The sequence below is a fragment of the Solea senegalensis genome, linkage group LG13 (assembly GCF_019176455.1).
Source record: "Solea senegalensis isolate Sse05_10M linkage group LG13, IFAPA_SoseM_1, whole genome shotgun sequence".
Taxonomy (NCBI): domain Eukaryota; kingdom Metazoa; phylum Chordata; class Actinopteri; order Pleuronectiformes; family Soleidae; genus Solea; species Solea senegalensis.
Genome location: NC_058033.1, coordinates 10882597 through 10894607, shown reverse-complemented (window position 1 = coordinate 10894607; position 12011 = coordinate 10882597).

Here is a 12011-nt window from a genome sequence, read left to right as displayed (position 1 = left end):
AAGGATGTTGACACTATATACGATGAACGGCAAGTAGTCACATGTAGCACTATTTTTAGAGTTTTTAGTCTCTCTTTTTAGGGCAGGCAGATTAGTGGAGCCAGGGATTGAACCACTGATGTTTTTGATTTTAGAAGGCGACTTTTACGACCAAAAAAACTTGAAACTTTCCTAACCAGATGTAGTGACGAGCACAGGAGGGGCAATCGCCCTAATGGACAGAAGCGCGCTGCGTGCTAAAGTGCCCTCTTTCGGTCCAAGATGGCGGCGCGCACGGACGCAGCGGCTCACGGCTCTCCCTTTTTGTGCTATTTTCTGTGTTTTTCGTTCGTGTTTTTCGTAAGTACGTGTTCAAATCGCTGCTATAGCCGTCAGGACTTACTCGACGTTGGTTTTAGGCATAAGTTACCCACCACAAGTGACTTTCAACGAACTCACAATATACCCGACGACGTCGCGAGGCAACCGGGCTCTCCGTGGATTGTTATCGGGTCCGGCAGGCGTCGGAGACGGCGGAGGGAGAGAAAGCAGAAGCGAGGACGCCGGTCAGGCCTGTTGGTGAAACTCAGGACACAGCCACACAAGCCTCCCCTACCCAGCTTGTTCCTCACAAACGCGAGATCTATGGTTCACAAGATGGACGAGCTGGAACTACAGTTGGCTGGGAATCGCTATGTTAAGAACTGCTGTGTTATGATTATAACCGAAACCTGGCTTCACCCGCGGATCCCCGACGCCGCAGTAGAGCTAGCTAGCCGCTCTCTCCACCGCTGGGACAGAAACCAAGACTCCGGTAAGAGCAGAGGAGGAGGTCTTTGCATTTACGTACATAATGACTGGTCAAACAATAGCAAAATCATAGATAAACACTGTTCCCCGGACATAGAATACATGTCAGTTAAATGCAGACCACATTATTTACCCAGAGAGCTAACAGTAGTGATAGTTACAGCTGTATACATACCTCCGGATGCTAACGTTAGCATAGCTCTCGCTAGCCTGCTAAAAACAATAAATACACAGCTGCGCGCGCACCCACACGGAGTTCACATTATAGCTGGGGATTTTAATCAGGCGAACCTTAAGACGGTTCTTCCGAAATTTTTTCAGCACGTTAAGTGTCCAACCAGGGGTGCAAACACACTGGATCATGTCTATTCTAACATCAAGCATGCATACAGAGCCATACCACAACCTCATCTAGGCCAGTCAGATCACCTCTCTCTGCTCCTTACCCCGGCATACACCCCTCTCAGGAGGAGAACTACACCTCTCAAAAAGACTGTTACAACCTGGCCGGACGATGCACTCTCTCAGCTACAGGACTGTTATGCGAACACTCAGTGGGAGGTATTTGAACACCAGGACCTGGCAGAGCACACAGAAGCAGTACTGTCATACATCAGGTACTGCATTGGGAACGTCACTGTGGAAAAGAGCATCAGGGTTTTTCCCAACCAGAAACCCTGGATGACCAGCCAGGTCCGAATGCTGCTCAGGAAGCGTGACGCTGCCTTCAAGTCAGGTGACAGGGAACTGTACAGTGCCTCCAGAGCAGACCTGAAGAGAGGAATCAAGGATGCTAAGTCGGCCTACAAGAAGAGGATAGAGGACCACCTCTCTGATAACAACCCGCGACAGGTGTGGCAAGGCATACAGCATATCACAAACTTCAGGGGCTGTAACATCACACCTGGGAACCCAGACGCCTCGCTGGCAGAGGAGCTGAACTGCTTCTTCGCAAGATTTGAGAAAACTGAGCCCCATACAGCCTCACCACCTCCGCAGCCACCAGCACCCAGCACCGTCACACTGACTGTACAGGATTCTGAAGTGAGACGGGTGCTAAGAGCAGTAAACCCAAGGAAGGCAGCTGGCCCGGACGGGATACCAGGGAAGGTGCTCAAAGCCTGTGCAGACCAGCTCTCACAAGTTTTCACCTGCATCTTCAACCGTTCCCTGTCTCAAGCCACCATCCCATCCTGCCTGAAGACAGCTACAATCATCCCCGTGCCCAAGAAATCATCCACAGACAGCCTCAACGACTATCGCCCAGTCGCCCTAACACCGGTCATCATGAAGTGCTTTGAGAGGCTGGTTCTTCACCACATCAAAGACAGCCTTCCTCAGACCTTCGATCCACATCAGTTTGCTTATAGAGCAAACAGATCCACGGAGGATGCCATAGCCATAGCTCTCCACACTGCGCTGAGCCACCTGGAACACCAGGGGAGCTATGTGAGGCTACTCTTCATCGATTACAGCTCAGCCTTCAACACAATCATCCCGGACATTCTGGTCAGTAAACTTGTGGATTTAGGCCTCCACCCACACACCTGTTCATGGATAAAAGACTTCCTCACGAACCGTCCACAGACTGTTAAACTTGTTAACCACATCTCCTCCACCCGCACACTCAGCACCGGCTCTCCACAGGGGTGTGTGCTGAGCCCACTACTGTACTCCCTCTACACCCATGACTGTAGCCCAACCCACCTTGGTAACACCATCGTCAAGTTTGCAGACGACACCACTGTGGTTGGACTAATCTCAGGGGGAGATGAGTCTGCTTACAGGGATGAGATCCTAAAGTTGACAACGTGGTGTTCAGCGAACAACCTGGCACTGAATGCCACAAAGACAAAGGAAATCGTCATCGACTTCAGGAGGCACCGCGCAGACCCAGCTCCCCTCTACATCAACGGTGTCTGTGTAGAGAGGGTCCAGACCTTCAAGTTCCTGGGCACCGTCATCTCGGCTGACCTCTCCTGGACCCCGAACATCACGGAGATCACCAAGAAGGCCCAACAACGCCTGCACTTCCTGAGAGTGCTCAGGAAAAACAACCTGGATGAGAAGCTGCTGGTGAACTTCTACCGCTCTTCCATAGAGAGCCTGCTGCTGTACTGCATCACAGTGTGGTACGCCAGCTGCACTGAAGCAGACAGGAAGGGTCTTCAGAGAGTCATCAACGCAGCACAGAGGATCATCGGCTGCACTCTCCCCTCCCTAAAGGACATTTACCACTCTCGCTGCCTGAACAGAGCGAGGAACATTGTTAAGGACAGTTCCCACCCCGGCTTTCATCTGTTCGACATGCTGCCCTCTGGCAGACGCTACAGGTGTGTCCGAGCTCGGACAAATAGACTTAAGGACAGCTTCTTCCCCAGAGCCATAACCACACTGAACATGGACATGCACTGACCATCCTACCTCTACCACATACTCTCACACATTCTGGCATGTGCAATACTCTACATTTCATGCTGAAATGCTTATTTATTTAATAATTTACTCCACACTATGCAATACTTATATACTGTGCACTACTTATATTGTATATACAGATTTTTATCCTGCTTAAATTACATTCCAACTGTGCAATATCTGTATTTTTAAATGGTACCCTGCTAAAATCACTTTCATACTGTGTAAATGTTTATATTTCTATTTTTATATACTGCAAAATTACATTTCACTCTGTGATATTTATATTCTATATGCTGCTAAAATCATATCTCACACTGATATTTATATTTCTATATTTCATATACTGTTTAAAAAAAAAAAAATACACTTCATACTGTGGAAATAGTCTTATTTATTATTTTTTATACCCTGCTATGGGTCACGTCTCATAGAAATGCACTTTTTATATTTAAACCCTGCTACAGACCTGCTATTTCATATTGTGCAATAAGAATTTGATGGCTGTATATCCTTTTAATGTAGTACGCTGCAACTGAAAACCCACCTCACGTTAACTAGGGTCACTTTTTCTTTTTAATGTCCTTGACCCATACACTGGTTGTTGTTGTTGTTGTTGTTATTGTTCTTCGTTGTTAGCTGTATGCACTTTCAAGGTGAAGTCAAGTAAATCTCGTTGTACAACTTGTATAATGACAATAAAGGCATTCTATTCTATTCTATTCTATTCTATTCTCTTGAGTCACAAGACGTGCGCTAAAGTACCTTCAAGCGTGGTAGAAACATGAGGACGTGCCCTACTGCTGCATTTGTGGCCTCTAAAGCAAAATATAATTTTTTAAAAAATTGTTGTTTCTAAAGGAGTGCCTTTACAGCCCTAGAAGAGGGCACTGCATCACTTTGTTTCCCACGGGTGCCCCTCAAATCAAAATGGGTGCGTTAAGGATGTCCCTGTATAGGTATACACAGGTGTGGTGCCCTTATTTCCCCCCTGCCCTTCTTTGCACACCACTGACGAGATGTGGCTTCTGCCTAAATCTTGTGCCACTGTCGTACCTTCATTTCCGCCACTATCATGTTGATGCACATGCAGGCATTTAAATATGTTACATGCAAATCTGTCCCTTAACTCTTCAACACCTGTAACTACTACCCCCTATTTTTCCTTAATAACTTCCAATATCTGGCCGTTATTCACAATTTACTGCATGCTAAAGTACAGTTTTAACAATTTAAAATGAGGGAAAAGGCAAAGGTTTATTTAGCAAAGCACTGCAGTTGTACATGAACAGATGTTGCATATTACATTTGAAATTTGAGTGTCTCAATGTGTCTTTGTCTCTCGTGTGCAAAAACTATGTACAGGTGTTCTTCCTACTCTCTCCTCTCTTAACGTGGCGTAACTACATTAATGCAAAGGGCGCTTGTGCAAACGTGTCGTCAGCGAAACACCCGGTGTAACAGGGTTAACTGATCGAGAGCGCAGTTAACCTTAAGCGTGCATTTTCTGCAAGTTGCATCCGGGGAATAATGATGGTTAGCTGCCTTTAAAATGGTCAAAATGGGACATACACACAGGAAGGCATGGACAATATATTTTATTGTTGATGTTACCTCAAGGTCCACTTGTGTTTTTGTGCAAACCGGAGAGTGAGCCATATAATCTCAGTAAAGTGTCGCACGTGTTAAAAGCTACAGTTGTCCGGTTTGTTACCAGCACGTTGAAGCCTGTGCCGACCTGTGTTCATCGCAAAAGAGAGAGAAGACTTTTATTGTGCACTCACTTGTACGTGAGAAAAGAGTGAGGAACACACAACGGAATGCAGCCTGTCGCCCTGCGAAGACAAGCCATCAATACTTTCACACTCACACAAACATTTGATACCAGCCAAGAAAGACGCCATGTGCCTACTTGTATCGTTCCACAGTTAAGGCATTTTGAAGCTGTCACCGCGTTGTCGTTCGTCGCCTCCTGTTCAGAAACTTCACAGCACGTCAGACTGATCATTAAAGTAAAGAAGCTGCCCTGTTTAATCTTCTCGTGAGACACAAAGTCTGTCCTCGTGTTGTTAGACGTGCAACAAAAGTGCCACTCTCACCCCGAGTAGCCGGTGTCTGCTCCACGACAAACAGCCAAACATCACTTCAGAGTGTGGCGAATGACAAAGCTTCAACACTACTTATCGAGCACATCAACTGAGCATTTCAGAATACATTAGCCATCATCCAGCCACTAAATTTGTGAAAACAAAACAGAAAACAAGGCCTTGGGCGTCCTGGCAGCATTTTTTAGGAAGCTTAAAAATAGATGGATTTAACTTTAGAAACAAAATTTTGGAATGCTAAAAAAAAAGAAAGCAATGCAGGTGAATTCTCTTCTGAGACTTGAATTCATGCTCCGACCAGGTGTCTTGCTTTACGTGCACGAGTTGTGTGGAGCTCATAGGCTTAATCAGCATTTTGGAAACTTCCAGTACATTTTAAAAATGAATTTAAGCTTATTGGAATTACTTATAGAGCACTTACTGGTCTGGCTCCACAGTAAATTGGCAGTCTTTTATCCCAGTGTAATCCTGCTCATACATTGAGATCCATCATTGGCGTCTCAATTGTTCTGAGACAGAAGTCCCTGCCAGAGGAAATATAGTGGAGACAATATAGATTATTTTAAATCAAAAGTTCAAACCTTTTTGTACTATTTATGTTTGGCCATGCTTAATTTCCTTGTTATTATTCAAAAAAAAAAAATATTTGTGAAACACTTAGCAACTTTGCTTTGAGCAATGTTATGTAAATAAAGGTTAGGTCCAGGCCTGGGGGGAAAAACTGGTTGCAACAAGCATTTCTCTCTTGCTAACTCCCAAGAAACCACCAGCAACATATTAAGTAAACCATTTAAAGATTTATTCAAAAACAACCACAATATGTCTCCTGGCTTTGAGGGGGAAGTAGAGGAAAATCCACCATAGCTGGGATGCTCAGGCCTCTTATACTGGAACGTCCTGTGTGTAGCACCAATAAAGCCATGTTTTCCTTGAGTGGAACGGTTTGGATCGGTACCTATTTTTTTGTTTCCATTAGGAATAGTACAAAATAGCCATCCCTAACCATTCCATTTTTATTTTTTGTGCAATTAGCTGAATGGGCAACAGAAAATGTCTATGTTACACTGTCGCTGTGTGCGCTCGGTCCATCAACACCCACCCATGTCTTTTAAAGGTGACATAGAATGCTTGTATCACACATATATGTTAGTTATGGAGGTCTACTTACATATATGAACTTGTTTTCATGATTAAAAACCTCCTAATCGCTGCAAACGAGCCGATCAAAATATCTCCTCACTGACGCTCTCGTCAGCTGCGCTGTTTCAGACCAAAACCACACCCCTAGAATGTGGACTGTGTTGTGATTCCACTGAATTGAAGCGTTATCGTTTGACAGAATCTTGCCTACTCTCTGTAAAGTAGGGAGTCTCTGCTTTCCAGTATCCATCCATCCATCCGTCTTCTACCGCTTTACAAATCGCCACGCCGCAGTTGTTGAATTTTCTAGATATCCCAAGCGGTCCAGGAGCTACGGTAATGAGACGTGTGCACGACAGGATAAGGCGGATGCGAATCACTTCCGATGCCGCAACGGAGACGCGGCGCATATGCATTCAGTGGAGTCGAAGCGCAAGCCTCACCAAGGACTTTACCGTTCCAAACTGTGCCGTACTGTACCATGATGGAAGCTCCCAGGATACACCTGAACACACACACACACACACAATCAGATCAGTCAGTCATGCACACACACACACACACAGAGAGAGATTGTCATATTACTATGAGGGGCCCCCATTTCCCCTTTGTTTGGAGCCCTCAAAAACCTTTGAAACGTCCCTTGCTGCAACTGCAGGTCCCAAAGGTCCAGTGACGCTACATCGCGATTAGGAGCGAGAGAGAGAGAGAGAGAGAGAGAGAGAGAGTACTTCAGGAACTATATGCAGCCTTGCAATGGACAAAAAAGATCCTGGAGCCTTTTCATCCTCTTGTTTTAAGTGCACTGCACAGTAAAAGAAAAAAAAGAAGAAGAGAGAACACCAAGGGAGGGAAAAACACACGCAGGCAGAGTTGGCCAGTGCATCTCTCTGTGAGCAGCCTCCATTTCACGGCGGGTGCTGTTTGAAGCGCAGTGGACGGTGCGCATTTCTCTGATAAACGCGGTTCGCTTTTTTCTTTTCTTCTTCTTTTCCTCCTAAGTCCGTTTCCTGGAGCGGCTGGCGGGCGGAAAGACACGTCCCCTCCTCCTCCACCTCCTCCTCCTCCTCATCATCATCTCCTCCTCTCCTCATCTCCTGCGTTTATTCACACCGACTCTATTTCATAACAAGCCTGTTTACTTGGCGCGAATCCGCAGCTCCCGTGGCTCGCACCCCGCATCCCGGTTCCGTGGCGTGGAAATTTGCGCAAAAAAAATAAGAAAAAACACGCGAGAGAAATAAAGAAGGGGGATTCAAGTTTTCCTGGAAGTTGCGCTCTGACAGAAAAAAAAAACAAACCATGGGAATTTGTGGTCGTTTGGCGGTGTCTGGGAAAAGCCTCGTCGTGCTTGGACTTAAATTGTTATTCCTTGTACCTGCAGGAGTTCCAGCCAGGAGCGGGGATTCTGTATTAAAGGACAACATCACGGTCAGACAGGGGGACAGCGCCGTCTTGAAGTAAGTCCGACACTCTTATTTCATGAAATCAGCATCAGCATCTTTTAGGACTCACTCACAATGACGTGTGCAGCGGTCCGGGAGTTATTAAAGGTCAGAATAAGCCACATTGGTGTTGTTGTTGTTGTTGTTGTTGTTGTTTTTTAAATTTAATTTAAATATGTATCTGGATGTGAGTGCCATTTGCAAGTTGTGGCGCAAACGCGCGTCTCGCTGCCTGCTCGTTGCCCTTGAATGTTATTGATCCGCCTGGTTATTGCCTTGTTGAGGATGCAAACAGCCGAGATACTCAGATTCAGCGTTAGGAGCGGTGTTGTACCCAATGATTGGAGCGTGTTACACAAATACAATTATCACGGCTGCGCTTTCTTTCCCCATGGCACTTGGATGAAATGTTTTGGAAGCATGTGAGAGAGACACCATCCGACTGTGTTTATCAGTTGCATCACTATTATTATTATGAATAATAATAATAATAATAATAATAATAATAATGTTGATCTGTGTTGTTTCCACATGACAGAACGATATTACAGTGACCTCATCACACCCTAATCATATAAGGAGGAGTTGTGTCGTGTATGGGGTTTACTGTATCTAGATCTCCACATGAAATGCTTTATTTTTGTCATTATTTCATAAAAAAAACAAAAAAAAAAAACAGACCAAGTGCGGTGCTACAAATTCAGCATCTCTGTGAAATAATGTGAGATAGGACCCCACTCCACCCACTCACACACACACAAACACACACACTGGGTTTCCATGACTTCTGAGGACATTGCATTCCTTTTCTGGATACCCTAACCTTACCCATAACTACTACTGACCTAACCGTCATCTAACTTTGTCTTCACCTTAAAATATAGTCATTTACATTATGGACTTGATGTTTGCCCCCCCCCTCCTAATGTGTAAACAGATTTCGGTCCCCACAACATAAGGAATACCAGATACACACACACTGCTTATGTCTAGGGTTTAAATTATTATTTTTTTTGATGATGTTTATTACAAATAGATGAAGTTTTTTTAAATGGGAGTATTTTCTAGTTTCTTTGCTCTTCTTTCTGATTTGTAGGAAAAAAATATGTCATTTGGATGTTTGACATCCTTGAATAATCATGTAAAATGAAGGTAATCGTGAGTTGCAGCAGCACTATTGTGGCTGTACTACACATGTCAGTAGAATATAATATAAGGTAACAGAAAGGCTTTTATTATAGACATGTGAAAAGAAAATCTCAGTAGGTGAGGAAAATATAAGCATCGCTGAGTGAGAAATTAAAAAAAATGCATGAACGGAAACTTGTGAAGTTATCAGCATGCGCCATACCCATTTGACACATGTGCATTGTGTAACCGCTGTTAATGGCAGTCTCGTTTGCTTGTGAGCAGACATGACAACTTGTAGGACTGACATGGATGAGCCTGGTGTGCATTCAATACCTCCAGCTGTCAGAGCAGGGCAGTAGAGTTCAGCTCGGCTCTTTGCCAGCTGAGATTGAATGTATTTTGGACGGAAGAGTTATTGCACAAGCCTCTTGGCCAAAGCTGAGCAGCTAAATGCTTTGCTGATGCACCTTGGGCTGATGAGGTGGAAGGTGATTACGCTGCAGGAGCTGCGCCGGGTCAACGCGGAGGCCTGGCGTCCAAGATGGAGATCAGTTGAGCTCTAATCGCCTCTCCTCCGCTCTGTGCAGCCCCACTGCCTCTTCACTTTGTTAGCGCTGCCGTCACAAAAACAGCCTTTCGCTGATTAATGGAATTTGCCTCGTAATCAGCGGAATCCACCGAAACCGCCCCGTTTCGGTGATGTGCTGAAATCCACCTCTTGTCCCTTTGTCATGCTGATGCCGCCAGGCCCTAATGCTGCTACATAGCCTCGGCTTCTCCTTTTCTTGCCCTAACCTGTGCACACCCCACAATAGAGGAGTCATCAAAGAAGTTGTTGGAGTTGCCATGACCAGAGGTTGAATCTTAAAAAGGAGAGGCGTAGAGAGTGAACTCCAAAAGCTGACAATACAGCACCTCGGTGGGGGGGAGGGGGCTCCTGTGTTCACAGTGCATGCAGTACTTTGTCCTGCAGGGGGATGTACTGCTGACTGGCAGTGAGCCAGGCAGACCACAATCCGGGAAACCATGCTGTCCCCCTGCACTGGCTTTGAGCTTCTCCTCTAAAGCAGAAGGGGGCTGGATGGTGTTGAAAGCGCCACAGAAATCAAAGTACATATTTCTCATCCGGCTTCTCAGCTTCTGCGGGAGGGGAATAAGGCCTGTGTTTCTGTTACGTGATAGCATTGTCCACACTTTTGACAGTTAGCTGCAGACCGTGGCTGAACGCTGTGAGACTCCACTGTGAGCAGCCTCTCTAAATCCCTGATCCACCACCCTGGCTGGCTGGCAGGGTGAAGCAGAAGGCTTGTAAGGACAGCAGGTCGGCGAGGCAAGGACTCAGGCAGGTGGGCCCGCGGCAGAAAGCCTCAAGAAGGAGTTTGCCTGTGATTTGATTGGATTAACATTATGTGAAGACACAACTAAAATCGGGTGCACTGCACTTTATACTATAACTGCAGCACTGACACACTTGTCTTCTATCAGTGTGCCCATGCATGTGGCTTTACGACATGCTATTTGGAAAACAGTATGAGAGTGGTGTTGTGGTTAGCAATGTTGCCTCACAGAGGGTCCCTGGTGTGAGTTATCTGGATCCTCGAAGTGGAGGTGAATCTACTAAAATCATATTGGCATTTCATCCATTACATGTCATTTAGCAGCCGCTTTTATCCAAAGCGACTTACAATGGAATTGAGTACAATCAGCCAGGGGTGGAATCGAACTTGCGACCATGATGTCTTTCGCACACAGGGTACCGGTCTTAACCACTGAGCCACTCCACCCCCGTCCACACTTTCATCCACCATTTTAGGGGCCCTGCAAATTGACTTTTTTTTTGGATGCTTATGCTTGTGTTTTCATCAGTGGTTCGTTTTAAATGTTTTATACCAAGTAGCACCTGAGAAAATACAGAGCTCTCGGAGCAAGACAATTATCACCTAGGTTAAAATACAGTGGTGTAAAGTCAGATACAGACTTTTCACAGCAGGCAGATTTATTCCCAATGACATAATTTGCCCTCTCATCATCCTCCTCTTCCTCGCATGGACTTCAGACACTGGCAAAGTGAAATTAGATACAGATGGAGTGGGAGATAAGGTGATTAAATTTATTTATTTATTTATTTTTTTTTAACCTTTTTTCTGTTATTTCTTTCATTTTTTATGCACTCTGGTGAAAATGACTCAGCTTCACCTCGATCACCAGAGGAAGCTCACGTACCATTGAGAACCGTGGATGCAGACAAACGATAATGTGATACTTTGGGGAAACAATGATGTCGTTACCCCACCTCTCTCTTGTCCTTGCGTCCACTGTCCTCGTCATCGCCGTCTTCCTCTCCTTGTGTTGGGAGATTGTTTGCTTGATGATAACTTTTATCTTCTTTCCTTAGTCCCCCCGGCTTTCTTCGTTCTTTTCTGTCTGGTTGTGGACATTGTAATTGTTTAATTACTCAAATAAAACCTTATTTAAAAATAGTCATATGGTATGTGTATATACCTTGCTATTTAATGAATCCTTTACTACTTGTTTTTCATATTTATGTGATTTATGTCATTTCCAGATCAAAATATAATTATACACAAAAGCTGTTTATATTACTCTATGAATTTTTCTACATTAAAAGCATTTAAGTGGCGTTGTCAGCTAACGGAATACATTTGAGCCGTTTTGGAAACATTAACGATATAATTTATGTGCAGAATGACCCTGATCTGAACAAACTGTTTCCTGTTTTTCCAATTAATTTGCAATGCACTGATGTGCCACCCTCTCTGGTACTTGATTAACTAAGTTTATGAAGTGTCTTGGCTGCGGTACACTTCTATAAATGAGATATTCAGGTGCCGGCAATTTAATAGAATACTGACCTTTTGTGATTATTTAAATAAAGCACTTGTTTTTTTTTCCGCGATTGGGTGGAACGCTGCCAGTCCATGCATCGGTGTAGCGTTTGTGATAAATGCGTCGACTGTAGGTG